Below are 19,387 nucleotides of genomic sequence, written 5' to 3'. Positions count from 1 at the left end.
CCTTCCGCGAGCGGCTGAATCCGTTGCCCTTCCTGTGAGAGCAGTCAGGTCCTTTCCTGTTAAGGACTTTTCCCTCTGGCTGGTGATGAGGGACTTATGAGGAGCCAACTTGACTCAGCGTCTTTCTTAGATTTCCTCACGGCACCAAAGTGGCTTTATTTTTTTGCCTCTCTTCCACCGAAAGGAGGTTAGCCGCTAAAGGATCTTGTGACTGAGAAAGAAAAGGATCCCCTACTTCGTGGTCACTTGTTTTTCTTTAAAATGATTTTTGTACGGGATGAAAATGCTGTGTAGTTAGCAGTCCAGAGGGCAGGGCTCATATTGTTACAGAGAAAGAGCAGCTATCATATGTCCCCTGGTTCTGATAAATATTTCAGGAAGAATTAGCTGTCAGACATGAAGCATTTTACTTTTCCACTTCTGAATGGTTCAGTTCAGTTCAGCCGCTCAGTCCTGTCCGACTCTTTGTGACCCCATGAACTGCAGCACGCCAGGCCTCCCTGTCCATCACCAACTCCCGGAGTCCACCCAAACCCATGTCCATTGAGTCAGTGATGCCATCCAACCATCTCATCCTCTGTCGTCCCCTTCTCCTGCCCTCAGTCTTTGCCAGCGTCAGGGTCTCTTCCAGTGAGTCAGCTCTTCACATCAGGTAGCCAAAGTATTGGAGTCTCAGCTCAGCATCAGTCCTTCCAATGAACACCCAGGACTGATCTCCTTTACGATGGACTGGTTGGATCTCCTTGCAGTCCACGGGACTCTCAAGAGTCTTCTCCAACACCACAGTTCAAAAGCATCAATTCTTCGGCGCTCAGCTTTCTTTATAGTCTAACTCTCACATCCATACATGACCGGTGGAAAAACCATAGCCTTGACTAGATGGACCTTTGTTGGCAATATAATGTCTCTGCTTTTTAATATGCTGTCTAGGTTGATCATAACTTTCCTTCCAAAGAGTAAGCGTCTTTTAATTTCATGGCTGTAATCACCATCTGCAGTGATTTTGGAGCCCAGAAAAATGAAATCAGCCACTGTTTTCACTGTTTCCCCATCTATTTGCCATGAAGTGAATGTTTAACACATGTCATATCTGTCCCTTTCCTATAGAGTAATTTTCAGTTGTGTTTTCAAATACTGCCAAAATATTTTTATGTTAACCATGGATTTTTATGCATTATTTCATATCTGTATGCAAGGTATTTTACAGGTTTGGGGCAACGTTTGTTATTTAATATAAAACGCCTAACTCTTAGTATAATACTGATTTTCAGTATTTGGTTACTGAACTCTTTAAGTGATGAAAGGATTTGTAGAGTAATTGACACATATAATGAACAGTCTTCTTCCCTATTTTCTCTTTCAGTTCAGTTCAGTTGCTCAGTCGTTTCTAACTCTTCACGACCCCATGGACTGCAGCATGCCTGGTGTCCCTGTCCATCACCAACTCTTGGAGTTTACTCAAATTCATGTCCATTGAGTTGGTGATGCTATCCAGTCATCTCATCCTCTGTCGTCCCCTTCTCCTCCTGCCTTTAATCTTTCCCAGCATCAGGGTCTTTTCCAATGAGTCAGTTCTTTGCATCAGGTGGCCAAAGTATTGGAGTTGCAGCTCAGCATCAGTCCTTCCAATGAATATTCAGGACTGATCTCCTTTATGATAGACTGGTTGGATCTCCTTGCAGTCCAGGAGACTCTCAAGAGTCTCCTCTAACACCACAGTTCAAAAGCATCAATTCTTCAGTGCTCAGCTTTCTATATAGTCCAACTCTCACATCCATACATGACTACTGGAAAATCCATAGCTTTGACTAGACGGACCTTTGTTGGCAAAGTAATGTCTCTGCTTTTTAATATGCTGTCTAGGTTGGTCATAGCTTTTCTTCCAAGGAACAGGCATCTTTTAATTTCATGGCTGCCGTCACCATCTGCAGTGATTTTGGAACCCCAAAAAATAAAGTCTGTCACTGTTTCCATTGTTTCCCCATCTATTTGCCATGAAGTGATGGGAACAGATGCCATGATCTTGGTTTTCTGAATGTTGAGTTTTAAGCCAGCCTTTTCACCCTCCTCTTTCACTTTCATCAAGGCTCTAGTTTTCTCTTATGTAATGTCATGTTCCCACCTCAGATCAGAGCAGATCAGATCAGTCGCTCAGTCATGTCCGACTGTTTGCAACCCCATGAATTGCAGCACACCAGGCCTCCCTGTCCATCACCAACTCCCGGAGTTCACCTAGACTCACGTCCATCGAGTCAGTGATGCCATCAAGCCATCTCATCCTCTGTCATCCCCTTCTCCTCCTGCCCCCAATCCCTCCCAGCATCAGAGTCTTTTCCAATGAGTCAACTCTTCGCATGAGGTGGCCAAAGTACTGGAGTTTCAGCTTTAGCATCATTCCTTCCAAAGAAATCAAGCCCTGACCAAAAAGTTCTTAATGGAAGCTGAACCTGATGAAACCAAAAATGCTATTTAAGCTGCATGTACTGTTTAAAATGAAATATTCCGATTTGAAGGTTCACCTTTTAAGGTTAGGGCTGGATTCTTAGGAATTTGATTTCCTCCCACAGAGCTCAGCTAGTGACCACAGTGGGCCTAGAATTACATCATACTTACATAAACTTAGCATACAGTTAGCTCTCACTCTAGCCATTATTTTCCCCTCAGAGAGAACCACACAAGATATGTGATATGATAGGTCTGTCTTAGGTCATTATGCTATAGTACTTGATAAGACAAATGCCATTAACTAAAAAAAATTAGATATTGAAAATATATATAAGCCCTATATAAGTAATTGCAAGTAGCTCAGCTAAACACCAGACTGAATACATTTTACAGATCAAGTATAATATATATAACAGTTGACATTAAGCCATTACCATATACAAAGCACTTTACATAATTTATCTCATTTAATCTTTATAATGACACTAGGAGGTAGTTTCTATTGTTATCTGCATTTTACAAATGATAAAAATAATGCATGACTTTGTACAACTCACATATTCTTTGTGTATAAAATGTAATAATATTTGCCATCCCACTTCAAAGGAACTGCTGTAAAAGTAATGTGAATATATTTGTGTCATATTTCAAATTTTATAGGGCATTGTTATTTCCATGATCCTCAGTATCAATCTAGGTACACACAGGAGAGAAAAAGCACACAATAATTTGAATAGAAAAAGTTTAAGGTACAGAATTATTAACAATAACAGAAGATTGGAATAATGCGGAATTACCTAATAAGGTGTAATGAGAACTCAAAAAAAAAAAAAATAGAAATAGAAGACATAGTATATAATATAATGTGCTCAGTCGTGTCCAGCTCGTTGCGACCTAAGGGACTGTGGCCTGCCAGGCTCTTCTGTCCATGGAATTTTCCAGGCAAGAATACTAGAGCTGGTTTTGATTTCCTACTCCAAGGGATCTTCCCAACCCAGGGATCAGGCCTGCTGTCCCCTGCTGTCTCCTATTGGCAGGCAGATTCTTTACCACTGAGCCACCTGGGAATCCCTGCATCTGTTTTTTAGAATAAGGCTAATGCTTTGAATTATTTTGTTGCAATTAAAATCACCTGTGGAGCTTTCCTGGTGGCTCAGTGGTAAAGATTCCACCTGTCAGTGAAGGAGATGGGTTCGATCCTTGATCCAAGAAGATTCCACACACCTCAGAGCAACTAAACCATGTGCCACAACTGTTGAGCCTGTGCTCTAGAGCCTGGGAGCCACAAATACTGAAGCCCACATGCCCTAGAGCCTGTGTTTTGCAAGAATACCCAGCACAGACAAAAATGAATAAATAAATAAAATTATTAAAAAATCACCTGTGGCTAAAGTCTTAACCCTGTAGCTAAAGGCTTAACTGGGAAGAGAAGGAAATTTTTATAAATTAAAGCAAATATGGATTTATGTAGAAAGAGTCAGGAATGTTTACCTGATAGGTGTGTTAGTTACAAGGGCTGCCATAACAAATTATTGGGTTGACCAAAAAGTTCCTTTGATTTTTAAGTAAAAATTAAAGACACAGCTTTCATTTTTACCAAGAAATTTATTGAATAGTGTGTCGCCATTTTGTTCCACTACCTTCTGCCGTGTTTCAGGTAACTTCATAATCCCATCTTCACAAAACTTTTTATTTTTTGAGCAAATAACTGTTCCAGGTGCCTTTTTACAGTCTTCCAGGGAGTGTTCTTGCCTGGAGAATCCCAGGGACAGGGGAGCCTGGTGGGCTGCCGTCTATGGGGTCGCACAGAGTCGGACACGACTGAAGTGACTTAGCAGCAGCAGCAGCAGCAGCAGGGAATTGAAATTTCTTCCATTAAGAGAATTTTGTCAAGACTGAAATTAAATGGATATCTGAAGGTGCAGTGTCTGGTAAATACAGTGGATGAATCAGAACTTCCCAGCCAAACTGTAACAGTTTTTGCCTAGTCATCAATGAAACGTGCAGTCTTGCATTATCCTGATGGAAGATTATGCATTTTCTGCTAATTCCAGATGCTTATCATTAAGTGCTGCTTTCAGTTGGTCTAATTGGGAGCAGTACTTATTGGAATTAATCATTTGGTTTTCTGGAAGGGGTTTATAATAGATGGCTCCCTTTCAGTCCCACCATATGCATAACATCACCTTCTTTGGATGAAGATCAACCTTTGGTGTGGTTGATGGTAGTTCATTTCACTTTCCTCACCATCTCTTCCATTCCATATTGTTGTACAGTATCCACTTTTCATCACTGGTCACAGTTTGTTTTAAAAACAGAATGTTTTTGCTATGTTTCAGTAGAGAATCATATGATAAAATGGTCAAGAATGCCCCCCATCTCCCCCCTCCCAACTTAACTTACTGCAACCCAAGCATCAAAGCGATTAACATAACCAAGCTGGTGCAAATGATTTTTGACACTTGATTTGGATATTTTGGGTATGTCAGTTATCTCCTGCGTTGTCTAACATTGATTGCTCTCAATTAATGTCTCAATTTGATCATTATAAACTTCAACTGGTCTACCTGACTATGGAGTGTTTTCCAACCAGAAATCTCTAGCATGAAACTTTGTATACCACTTTTGACACATTTAATTAGTCACAGCACCTTCTCTATACACTGCACAAATCCTTTTTGTGTGTTTCAGTTGCATTTTTTACCTTTCTTGGAATAATAAAGCATAATATGCTGAAAATGTTGCTTTTTTCTGTTCCATCTTCAATATTAAAATGGCTACACAAAAATTCACCTATTTTGATTTTTTTTTTTAATTCATGCTGATATGACAGCCGTCAAAATACAATCTAACAAAATTGTTCCAAATGAAGTTAAAGACAACTTAAGCACTATGAGAGCCATATTAAGGAAACTACCAAACAAACCTTTTGTGGTATTTAACCCAATACTACAAACTTGGCAGCTTAAAATAACAGAAATTTGTTTTATGAGAGTTTTGGAGGCCAGAAGTCTGAAATTAAACTGTCACCAGGCCAGAATTCCTCAAAATTTCTGGTGAAGAACCCTTTTTTCAGCTTTGATGGCTCCTGGCATTCCTGGAAATTATGGTTGCCTAACTCATATATCAGGCTTCCCAGGTGGTGATAGTGTTAAAGAACCTACCTGCCAATGCCAGAGACTTAAGAAAGATGTGGGTTCGATCCCTGGGTCAGGAAGATTCCCTGGAGGAGGGTATGGCAACTCACTCCAGTATTATTGCCTGGAGAATCCCATGGACAGAAGAGCCTGGCAGGCTATCATCCATAGGGTCACAAATAGCTGGACACCACTGAAGTGACTTAGCATGCTTGAACTCAAATTTATGCCTCTGGCTTCACATGGCCTTCTTCCTTGTGTGTCCCTGGGTTAAACCTCCTTCTCTTTGTTCTCTTACAAGAATACCAGTCATTGGGGTTTGACCCCATCCCAAACCCAGAATAATCTTGAGCACCTTAACTTAGCTACATCTGTAAAGACTCTGTTTTCAAACAAGGTCATATTCACAGGTACTGGAGGATAAGGCATAGACATATTTTTTTGGATAATGCATAACTAAACCCACAAAATACTTATTTTATTCTGACTCTATAAAAATCACATTTTAAGGGAAGATCAAAGTTGAAAATTTAATAGTTCTCCCCAGGATGGCCAAAAATAAAAAACAAAAAAAAGATAGGAAATTCTGAGATGGAGGGACAGAAGTAGTAAATAAGGAGATTAAGAGACTTTCCTGGCTTTCCAGTGGTTAGGACACCATGCTTTTACTGCTGTGGTCCAGGTTCAATCCCTGGCCAGGGAACTAAGATCCTGCAAGCAACTCAGCACTGCCAAAAACGTTTAAAAAAAAATTAATATAACAAAATTTGTAAATAAATAGTTGCTTTCTTTTCTTGTCTCCATTTCTTAAAATAACAAAACTATATATTTTGATAATTAAAATAACATGCTTTTACATTAAAAACATATCACATGCATTATAATATGTTATTAATAATTTATTTTAACACATGCATAGGTGTAATATAACAAAAATAGAGAAAAAAAGAGGGAAAAGAACTATAGAAGAGTATCATTTGTAGATCTCAAAAGAATGAATTTGGTATAAAAGCAAACTGTATTCTATTAAGAGGTACACAGTCAGCCCTACATGAACCACTAAGAAAATAACTTTAAAAAATAGTGAAAAAAATAAAAATTTTTAAAGTTCAAAAAATAAAATCCACTAAGAAGTATTTGCTTAGTGCAAAAGAAAGGAAGAAAGTAAGAGTAGGACAAAAAAGACATGAGATGTATAGAAAAAATATTAAAATGGCAGACATAAATCTAACTACATCAATAAAAACATTACATATGGATGGATAAGTTTCACTTTTGGCATGATAGCATGAAGAGCTTTGTAGACCAGCTCCTCAGTTAAACTAGTAAAAATTATAAAGTGTAAACAATCATTTAAAATTTCTGAAAATGGTCCTAATGGCATAAAAGAATTAAAAAAAAACACATGTTGAAGAAATCTACTAAAACTTTAATAACAGTGAAAGTTTATGGTATTTGAACCAAGACCCACTTCCTTCCTCTACCTACTGAAGCTTATCACTGCAGAGTAGAACAGCCAAGAACACAGGGCTCCCTCTCCCCTTGCTTCTCAGTTGAAGGGCTATATTCTTGTGTGGGAAAGGACATAAGTGTTTCTCATACTTCTGCCAGCTACCTATTGCTGAGGCTAACTTCTGAATAACCAAGAGGTGGTAGCCCCCTTCTTTTACCCAACCCCCAGTCATGGGATGTAGATCTTGGACACGATGGGTAGTATTGGGAATACTGGGGTCTCAATCACCCTTGCACCAGATTGAGGCACAGGAGATATATGCTAAATAGGCAAGGCAAAGAGACCTAGGCCTGTTGCTCCCTTCCTACACAGAGCACTCATCTCCAAAAGCAGAGATGTCAGAGAGAAGTGTGCTATTGTCCTGGCCCTCAGTACCAAAGCTGTAGCTCAGATATTTTGTCCTAGGGAAAAAACTGAGCTAAGAATAGAAAGCTCTTAATCTTCACCCAGAAGAACTGATTTCATTTGCAACAGAATAAAGAAATTCAAACCTAAAAGCACTCTAAAAAACAGTGAAGATAGTGGTAAAAGAGGATTTTAAGAAAATTGGTATATTCTTTGGAATTATGGGCTAAACCATAGGCTGGTTAGCTTGCAGAAAATAAACATAGGAAAAAGACAACTGAAAAAAGCCCTCTTGGGAATTCCCTGGTGGTCCAGTGGCTAGAATTCTGCACTTTCACTGCAGAAGTCCCAGGTTAGATCCCTAGTTGGGGAACTGAGATCCCAGAAGCTGTGTGTGAGACAAAAAAAAAAAAAAAACTCTCCAGAAGTCAGAGCAAATCTCAAACACCAGCTTAGGGAAATCCCTCTTCAAAGGAGCCCAAATTTGACTGGATCAGACTGTGAAGCAATAATACCCAAGGGTATTGTTGAAAACAGTGGAGCAAACAGCAGGAAAATAATGAAATTTAAGAGCTGGAAGTGGTCAGAGAAAGACAAAGAGAACCCTGCCAAAATTAGTGTCATCCCAGGGTGATTGTATGCATACTCAAAGCTACACCCTCTGAGGGTCAACATCAAGGTCTTCACATAGTGAAGTAAACAAGCACATAACAAAGACATGGAGGTGGAGGGAAAAAACAGTACCCAGAGTTGCTGCAATATGTCTAAAAGTCCAGTTTCCATTAAAAAAAAAAAAAGACATGCCAAAAAATAGGGAAGTATGAACCATATACCAGAATAAAAAGGGGGGGGGCAACAAAAACTTCCTGTGAAAATAATCAGATTATATTAGATTTAATAGTCAAAGCCTTCAGAGTAACCATTATAAATATGCTCAAAAAACTAAAGGAAGCCATGATTAAAGAAGGAAAGTATGGTATCAATGTCACATCAAATAAAGAGTATAAAGATAACTTATATTTATAAGCTCCATTTATAAAAAATGGAGATTTGGGGTTTCAACAGAACAATAACTAAAATGTAAAACTCACTAGAGGGAACAAGACTACATTTGAACTGGCAGAATAAAAAAATAGCAAAATAAAAATAAACCAGTAGGACTACATCAAATTAAAAAGGTTCTTCACAGCAAAGGAAGCAACAAATTAAAAAGGCAACCTACTAAATGAGAGAAAATATTTGCAAGTTATATATCTCATAATAGGTTAATATCCAAGTATATGAAGAACTCACACAATTCATTAACAAAAAACCAAACAATTTGACTTAAAAATGGCAGAGAGGGAATTCCCTAGATATCCAGTGGTTAAGACTCAGTGGTTTCAATCCCTGGTCAGGGAACTAAGATCCCCCAAGCCACAGGATGCAGGGGGAAAAAGGGGGAGGGCAAGAATCTGAATACACATTATGCCAAAGAAGACATAATAGTTACATGAATAGATGCTCAGCACTGATAATCATCAGGGAAATGCAAATCAAAACCACAAGGAGAAAAAAAGAAACACACAATGAGATATCACTTCACACCTGTTAGAATGGCTATCATCAAAAAGAAAAGAAATGACAAGTGTTAGCTAGGATGTGGAGAAAAGGGAACCCCTGTGCACTGCTGTGGAGAATGTAAATTGGTGAAAACACTTTGGAAAATGATATAGAGTTTCCTTTTAAAAGCTAAACACAGAGCTAGCATATGATCCAGAAATTCTGCTTCTGGGTATTTACCTGAAGAAAATGAAACCATTGTTTCAAAAAGTTATATGCACTCCCAAGTTCATTGCTGGACTTCCCTTGTGGCTCAGCTGGTAAAGAATATGCCTGCAATGCTGGAGACCCCGTTTCGATCCCTGGGTTGGGAAGATCCCCTGGAGAAGGGAAAGGCTACCCACTCCAGTATTCTGACCTGGAGAATTCCAGGCCAATGCAGGGGACATGGATTTCATTCCTGGTCTGGGAAAATTCCACATGCCTTGGAGTAACTAAGCCTTGCGGGCCACAAGTACTGAGCCTGTGTGCCTAGACCCAGAGCTGGGCAACAAGAGAAGCCACCACAATTGCACACCACAACTAGAGGATAGCCCCCACTCACCACAACCAGAGAATGCCCTCATGCAGCACTAAAGACCCAGTGCAGCCAAATATAAATAAATAAATATTTTTTTAAAGAAGGAGTACTAACATATGTGGCTTGGGAATATTAGAAGGAAAGAAGAGTGAGAAAAGAGAGAATAAAAAAAATTAGAAAAAATGATGACTGTTTATTTAAAAACAGTACTCAAAACATGCAGGAAGCTTGGTGAACTGCAATTAGGAAAAATGCAAAGAGATCCACAAATAGTCACATTATAGTAAAAATTCTGAAAGATAAAGACAAAGAGGAAGCCTGGAAAGCAGCAAAAGAAAAATTATTTATGTCATACAAAGGATGATTAAAAGCTGATTTCTCATCAGAAACAATGGAGGACAGAAGGCAGTGGACAACATATTTAATGTGCTCAAAGAGGAAAAAAAAATTAAAGGTGAATACTATATCCATGAGAACTATCTTTTAAAATGAAGGTGAAATAAAGAAATTACCAGATAGAAAGTGAGACAATTTGTTGCTAGCAGACCCATATTACAAAAGCTATCAAGGTGTCAGGAAGCATTTAACAGGAGGCTTCCTGTGTGCTGTTTTGGATCTTTCAGGAATCCTTTGTTCCTTATTAATTCCTGAAGGAGAGGCAAAGCCTCTCTTGGGGCTGAGGGATCCAGGCATTTCCTTCGTTAGTTTTTCAATATGGTGATAAGTACCCTCTTCCTTCTTGTGAACCATATGGTAAAAGTGATTGCTTACAACTCTCTCTCTCTTTAATATGAATCGCCTATGTTTTGTAAGTCTGGAATTTTAATCTTTATCTGAAAATAACTACCTTGTAAGACAGTATATATGCCCATACCATGTTGATTAAAACACCTCTGCTCCATCAGAGCTTTGGTCCCCGTGTCTTGCTTTCTTTCACTCTCTCTTTCTCTCTCTCTCATTTTCAGGCTAATTCTCTGGAGCGCAGAGGCCCTCTGGGTTCACTTTCCTGCCCAGGCTTCTAAGACCCTCTTGAGAAGGCACTCTGCACCTTCACCTGCCTCGAGAGGGCGCCTGAGGCCTTCGTGAACAGAGCAAGCCCCATGTCAGGGACTTTATTGGTTTTCTGCATAAACCAAGGAATATCAGCCTCTTTCTCTATCCTTTACTTTCTTATCATCGACTCCGGACCACCAGGTTCAGTCCATTAAAGGACCTCAACACAAGGGAAGTTATTTTGTCTGAAAGCAACTGAATCCAGATAAAAAAAATTTCAAATCCATACAGAAAACAAAACTCAATGGCAAAGATAACTGGATGAATTACAAAAGACAGTAAAAATATATTTCTCCTATATTGTTGAATTATTTTATGATTGTATAAAATAAAATGTTTAACATATCACATATAGAAGTGTAATATATTTGCAGATAACAGCAAACAGAAGGTGAGGAACAAAGCTGCATTGGGTTAAGAATGTAATACCATAGTAAGTCAGATCTGTAGGAACAAATGCAGAGTGCAAGAAATAACAAATAATCACATTAATATAACAAAAGCTATAAATATATACTAGTTCTTCTCTTCACTTCTTTAAAAGATTAAATTACATAAGGTAATGGTTATAATAATATATTGTGTGGATTGAAAAATTTATAAATGTAATATGTTTAACAAAGGGGGAATGGAGTAGAGTCATATAGGAATAACATTTCTATATCTCCACAAAATTAAGTTAGTATAAACCTTAAGATGATTCTGATGATTTATAACGTACATAGTAAGCTTCAGAACCACTATGGAAATAATTCCCCAAAATGTAGTGAAAATATTATTAAATAAATTTGAATGCTGTATCATAAAATATTCACTTTAATGCAAAAGAAAGAAACAAATAAGGAGTAGAGGGACAAAAATGAACAAAAAGTAAAATGATACAACTGTTGGTAGGAATGTAAATCAATGCAGTCAGCAGGGAAAACAGTATAAGTTTCCTCAGGAAATTAAAAAAAGAACTAACATATGATCCAGAAATCCCACATCTGTGTATATATCTAAAGGAAATGAAATCACTTGTGCAGATATCTGCACTTTCATGTTCATAACATTATCCTCAATAGCCAAGACAGGGAAACATCCTAAGTGTCAATCAACAAAGGATAGAGAATATCTGGTATAGGGACTTACCTGGCTGTCCAGTAGGAAGGTGTCCCAAGCTTCCAATGCAGGGGGTTCAGGTTCCATCCCTGGTTGGAAAACTAGGATCCTATATGGCACACTGCTGCTGCTGCTGCTAAGTCTGCTGCTAAGTCACTTCAGTAGTGTCCGACTCTGTGTGACCCCATTGACGGCAGCCCACCAGGCTCCACTGTCCCTGGGATTCTCCAGGCAAGAACACTGGACTGGGTTGCCATTTCTTTCTTCAATGCAGGAAAGTGAAAAGTGAAAGGGAAGTCACTCAGTCGTGTGCGACTCTTCGCAACCCCATGGACTACAGCCCACCAGGCTCCTCCATCCATGGGATTTTCCAGGCAAGAGTGTGGAGTGGGGTGCCATTGCCTTCTCTGATGCCACACAGTGCAGACAAAAAATGAAAAAAAAAATCTGATATATACATATATATAACATTATTCATCCATAAAAAAACATTATTCATCCATAAAAAAGGAAATTCTACCATTTGCAACAATATGAATAAAATTTCAGGGCCTTTTGCTAAGTGAAAGAAGTCAGACAAAGAAGGTCAAATACTGTATAATCTCGTATATTTTTTGATTCACATTTATATGTGAACCTAAAAAGGCTAAATATAAAAATAAGAGTGGAATGATGGCTGCCAGGAGCAAGGGAGTAGGAATACAGGGAGATGTTGATCTAAGGGTACAAACTTCTAGTTATAAGACAAAGAAGTTCTGGGAATCTAATTGTTGTGTTAAGTTATTTTTAAGTAGAGCCTCAGTGTCAGGTGGTGAGCCTCAGCTCAAGAAAAGACCACAAGAGGATTAAAATAGAAAAGTTTTGAGGGCTTCCCTGGTGGACTGTGAAGAAAGCTGAGCGCTTCTGAACTGTGGTGTTGGAGAAGATTCTTGAGAGTTCCCATGGACTGCAAGGAGATCCAACCAGTCCATTCTAAAGGAGATCAGTCCTGGGTGTTCTTCGGGAGGAATTATGCTAAAGCTGAAACTCCAGTACGCTGGCCACCTCATGCGAAGAGCTGACTCATTGGAAAAGACTCTGATGCTGGGAGGGATTGAGGGCAGAAGGAGAAGGGAACGACAGAGGATGAGATGGCTGGATGTCATCACCGACTCGATGGACGTGAGTCTGAGTGAACTCCGGGAGTTCGTGATGGACAGGGAGGCCTGGCCTGCTGTGATTCATGCGGTCGCAAAGAGTCGGACACGACTGAGCGACTGAACTGAACTGAACTGAACTTGCAGTCTATTGTTTAAGACTCTGCCCTTCCACTGCAGGGGGCACAGGTTAAAATCCTGATTGTAACATATATGGAATTTAGAAAGATGGTAACAATAACCCGGTGTACGAGACAGCAAAAGAGACACTGATGTATAGAACAGTCTTATGGACTCTGTGGGAGAGGGAGAGGGTGGGAAGATTTGGGAGAATGGCAATGAAACATGTAAAATATCATGTAGGAAACGAGTTGCCAGTCCAGGTTCGATGCATGATGCTGGATGCTTGGGGCTGGTGCACTGGGACGGCCCAGAGGGATGGTATGGGGAGGGAGGAGGGAGGAGGGTTCGGGATGGGGAACACATGTATACCTGTGGCGGATTCATTTTGATATTTGGCAAAACTAATACAATTATGTAAAGTTTAAAAATAAAATAAAATTGGAAGAATAAAAAAAAAAATAAATAAAAAAAAAAATAAATAAATAAAATAAAATCCTGATTGTAAACTAAGATCCCACAAGCTTTGCAATGCAAGACCATCAAATAAAAACAAAAAACAAAACTAGTGAAGTTTATTCCTTACAGGCCCTGGAGGAGGTACACAACATGCCTCAAGGGACCGTGTGTAGCATGACCTAAGATCCATGCCTTTATCAGAGTCCGAGGGTGCAGTGCTTTGAGATTTCCAGGCTAAAGCCAGACTAATCAATTCAAACCAAATAAAGAAGGTGCTTGGTCTGTTTTACAAAGGTTTTATCTAAGGACTGCACAAGGGGAAGGCCCTGTGAGGTGGTGGGGACTGTTTATCACAAGTGCCTTTTGGGCAGTCATGCCAGGAACTTGTGGTTGCTTGTGACTCTGCAAGTTGTTTCTAGGGCAGGTGCTCCCAGGAAGACCGAGACCTAGTGTCAGTTCAGGAACCCTGGATGCCACTTGGCTACACAAAATGGATACCAAAGAAGCGATGTTGTAGAGTACTTTAACTAAACCCTCAACACTAATGTACAACATGGTGATTATAGTTAACAATACAGTATTGTATGCTTGAAAGTTACTAAGAAAATAAATCTGAAACGTTCTTACCATAACAACAAAAATTGTAATTATGTAAAGGATGTGTTAACTAATCGTATATGATAATCACTTCACAATACATATTTGTATCAAGTTATCACATTATACATCTTAAACTTACACAATGTTATATGCCAATAAAGCTGGGGAAAAACAAAAATGATATGTAAATCCAAATATATCAATAAAGCCATTAAATATGAAGGATTAAACAATCCAGTTTGTCATACTGGATTTAAAAAAAAAAAAAAAACATTATCCAACTATATGCAGTCTATAGGTAAAACACTTTTGATTCAAAGATACAAACAGATTAAAATGAAATGGATCAGAAAATATATATCATGCAAACAGCAGTCACAAGAAAGTTGAAGTCTATACTAATATCAGAAATAAAATTAAAAATAAAAAATGTTACTAGCGATAAAGAGGGACATTGTATGATAGAAGTTTCAATACATCAGAAAGAAGTATATTCTAGGCCATTAAAAAGACCTTAATGAACATTGAGTTTAAGCAAACTCTGGGAGATAGTGAAGGACAAGGGAGCCTGGTGTGCTGCAGTCCATGGGGTCACAAAGAATCAGACATGACTGAGCGACTGAACAACAATAATTTGTAAAAGATAGAAATGCAAGCAGTCCTCAACTTAGGTTGGTACTTATGATTTTTTCAAATTTTCAGTGGTGTGAAAGAAGAAATTATACTTTGCATTCTGAATTTTGATCTTCTCCTGGGCAAGCAGTATCTAATACAATACTCTGTCATGATGATGGGCAGCAGCAGTGAGCTGCAGCTCCGAGTCAGGCATGCAATCACCAGGGTAAACAGCTGATACATAAGGTTTTGTACCCACACAATCATCTGTTTTTCAATTCCAGTACAGTATTCAAGAAAACACATGAGATATTCAACACTTAATTGTAAATAAGTTTTGTGTTAAATAATTGTGACCAAGGCTGAGTGCCGAAGAATGGATGCTTTTGAACTGTGGTGTTGGAGCAGACTCTTGAGAGTCCCTTGGACTGCAAGGAGATCCAATCAGTCCATTCCGAAGGAGATCAGCCCTGGGATTTCTTTGGAAGGAATGATGCTAAAGCTGAAACTCCAGTACTTTGGCCACCTCATGCAAAGAGTTGACTCATGGAAAAGACTCTGAAGCTGGGAGGGATTGGGGGCAGGAGGAGAAGGGGACGACAGAGGATGAGATGGCTGGATGGCATCACTGACTCGATGGATGTGAGTCTGGGTGAACTCCGGGAGTTGGTGATGGACAGGGAGGCCTGGCGTGCTGCAATTCATGGGGTCGAAAAGAGTCGGACATGACTGAGTGTCTGATCTGATCTGATCTGATCTGAACTCCACCATAAGTCAAGGAAGGCCTGTAACACAAATTATGTTCTCTGACCACAATCGAACGAAATTAGAAGTCAATAACAAACAACACTGTAAAGTAATTATCCTCCAATTAAAACAGTTTAAACTAAAAAATTTTGGAAAGTTAAAAATATGTGGAAATTAAACAGCACACTCCTATATTACCAAGGAAGAAAAAACCAAAAGGAAACTTTATATTCTATTTTATCTATTCATTTATTTGATGAAATCACTGAGATTGTATTTCTCCCAAACAATATTTATCTGATGATTGTTGCGTTTAAATAAATTGGATTTCTTTTAAAAAGAAATTGAAATGTGAGCTACATTTCTCTTTTATTATGAACCAGATTTTAGGGACAGTCCTTGTCCATGTTTCAAGAGGTAATATACGTGAAATGTCAGATATTCTGATCTTTTAAGGAAACAAGTCTTTGAGGAAATCAGTACCTAATGATAAAACAAGATGTTTATAGCATGACTTCAGTTCAGTTCAGTTGCTCAGTCATGTCCGATTCTTTGTGATCCCATGGACTGCAGCATGCCAGGCTTCTCTGTCCATCACCAACTCCCGGAGCTGGCTCAAACTCATGTCCATTGAGTCAGTGATGCCATCCAACCAACTCATCCTCTGTCGTCCCCTTCTCCTGCCTTCAATCTTTCCCAGCATCAGGGTCTTTTCCGATGAGTCAATTATTCGCATCATGTGGCCAAAGTATTGGAATTGCAGCTTCAGCATCAGTCCTTCCAATGAATATTCAAGAATGATTTCCTTTAGGATGGACTGGTTGAATCTCCTTGCAGTCCAAGGAACTCTCAAAAGTTTTCTCCAACAACTCAGTTCAAAAGCATCAATTCTTCAGCTCTCAGCTTCCTTTATATCTAACTCTCACATCCATACATATCTACTGGAAAAACCATAGCTTTGATTAGACAGACCTTTGTTGGCAAAGTAATGTCTCTGCTTTTTAATATACTGTTTAGGTTGATGATAGCTTTTCTTCCAAGGAGCAAGCCCATGAACTGTATGAGAACCCCATGAACAGTATGACTTCAAAGAACATCAACACCTTCAGTAGAAACTTTAAATTTTCTTGCATGCAGTTATAAACTCAGTAAATGATTGCTAACTAGATGAACAAGAAGATAAAATATTGATTCTTTTCATCAACTTCAGTAGTAGTCTTTGTACAAAATTTCTCAAAACTTTATTCAAATTCATTTTGTAGACATCTGAGGCTATCTGTGAAGTACAGAAATATACTTTAAATCATTGATTGACTTTAGAATTGTATTACTCTGCTTTCACAGTGTCCTCTCTATGACATAATTTTCAAATGAAAATAGTGTTACCCTCATTGTTCACTTTCTTCTTCCCATTGTAGACTTTCTTGTACCTCAAATGGTAAAGAATCTGCCTATGATGCAGGAGACCAGGGTTTGATCCCTGGGTCAGGAAGATCCTCTGAAGAAGGGAATGTCAATCCACTCCAGTATTTTTACCCAGAGAATCCCATGGACAGAGAAGCCTGGCAGGCTACAGTCCATGGTATTGCAGAGTCAGACATGACTGAGCGACTAACACACACAAACACACATACACACACACAGTTCACTAGACTTGGTTCTGAATTACTTTTGAAATATCTCCAAAACTGGTTTCACCTTCAAAAGATAATGTTATTGTTCAGTCGCTAAGTCATGTCTAGCTCTTTGCAACTCCATGAACTGTATGCAGCATGCCAGGCTGCCCTGTCCTTCACTATTTCCAGGAGTTTGCTCAAACTCATGTCCATTGAGCTGGTGTTGCCATCTAATTTTCTCATCCTCTGTCACTCTCTTCTCCTTTTGCCTTCAATCGTTCCCAGTATCAGGGTCTTTTCCAATGAGTTGGCTCTACGCATCAGAGGGCCAAAGTATTAGAGTTTTAGCCTCACAATCAGTCCTTCCAATGAATATTCAGGGTTGATTTCCTCTAGTATTGATTGGTTTGATCTCCTTGGAGTCCAAGGGACTCTCAAGAATCTTCTCCAGCACCACAATTTGAAAGCATCAGTTCTTTGGCACTCAGCCTTCTTTATGGTCCAACTCTCACATCCATACATGACTACTGGAAAATACATAGATTTGACTATATGGGTCTTTGTTGGCAAAGTAATGTTTCTGCTTTTTAATAAGTTGTCTCTGTGCATGCTAAGTTGCTTCAGTCATGCCTGACTCTTTGCAACTCTATGCCCATCAGGCTCCCTCTGTCCATGAGATCCTCCAGGTAGCAGTACTGGAGTGGGTTGCCATGTCTTTCTCTAGGGGATATTCTTGACCCAGGGATGAAAACTGTGTGTCATGTCTCCTGAATTGACAGGTGAATTCATTACCATTAACACCTCCTGGGAAGCCTCTCCCTTTTCTAAGTCCAGCCTTTACGTCTGGAAGTTCTCATTTCACAAGCTGTTGAAGTCTAGCTTGAAGGATTCTGAGCATAACCTTGCTAGCATGTGAAATGAGCACAACTGTTTGGCAGTTTGAACATTCTTTGGCATTGCCTTTCTTTGGGTTTAGAATGAAACTGACCTTGTTCAGTCCTGTGGCTGCTGCCGAGTTTCCTGATTTGCTGACATATTGAGTGCAGCCCTCTAACAGCATCATCATTTAGGATTTAAAATAGCTCAGCTGGAATTCAATTACCTCCACTAGCTTTGTTCATAGTAGTGCTTCCTAAGGCCCACTTGACTTTACACTCCAGGATGTCTGGCTCTAGGAGAGCGACCACACCATCATGATTATCCAGGACATTAAGAGCTTTTTTTTTTTTTTTTTTTTTTTGTATAGAGATCTCTTCAAAAAATTGGAGATACCAAGGGAAAATTTCACACAAGGATAAGAACAATTAAGGACAGAATTGGCAAACACCTAGCAGAAGGAAAAGAGATTAAGAAGTGGTGACCAGAATACACAGAACTATACTATAGATAATGTATCACCTGTCATTGAGACTGTCCAAAACTATTTAACTTAAGTTTGAAAAGCATTGTAAAAACTTTAGAATGTGTCCTAGTGGCGGTTTTACCATGCTAAGTGCATAGCCATAGTCCTGTTGCTTCTTCAATTGCATTAAAAATATTTTAGATTAACTCAATGAAGCAAAACCTTATGAAATGTATCTAAAGCAGTGCTTAGAGGGAAATTTAAAGTTGTAAATGCCTATATTAAAAAAGAAGAAAACTCCAAAATCAGTAATCTAACCTTATACCACAATACACTGGAAAAAGAAAAGCAAATGAAATGCGAAACACACAAAAGGAAAGAAATGATAAAAATTAAAGAAAAATTAATGAAATGGAAAATGGGAAAATGGTAGAGAAAAACCAATGAAAGAAAAACGTGATAACGTGAAAAACCAACAAAACTGAGAAAATTAGATAGGCTGACCAAGAAAAAAATGAAAGAGGAATCACACTACTAAAATCAAGAATGAAAGATGAGGCATTATTGCCAAACTCACAGAAACAAAAAATAATCAAAAAATTTCCAAAAAATAAAGCCCAGACCCAGCTAACTTTACTCTTGAATTCTAACAAACATTTAAATTATTAATGGCAATTCTTCACAAATTCCTCAAAAAATAGTAGAGGAAACAATACTTTATAAATCATTTTATGAGGTATTACCCTGACATCAAAAGCAAAACAATACATCACAAGAAAACTATAGACAGTATCTCCTATGAATATTGTGATAGTTAATTTAATGTGTCAACTTGACCAGAAATAGGTGACCAGATTAAACAATACTGGGTTTGTTTTTGAGGCTGTTTCTGGATGAGATTAACCTGTGAATTGGTAGACTCAGTAAAGTGGACTGCCCCTCCTAATGTGGGTAGGCATCGTCCTATCCATTCACAGCTTTAAAAGGACCAAAGGCAGGGAATGGAGAAAATTGACCCCTCTTTTCCCATTTCACT

Source organism: Bos mutus, chromosome X (assembly GCF_027580195.1).
Source record: "Bos mutus isolate GX-2022 chromosome X, NWIPB_WYAK_1.1, whole genome shotgun sequence".
NCBI classification, from domain to species: domain Eukaryota; kingdom Metazoa; phylum Chordata; class Mammalia; order Artiodactyla; family Bovidae; genus Bos; species Bos mutus.
Note: the sequence above shows the minus strand (reverse complement) of the source record.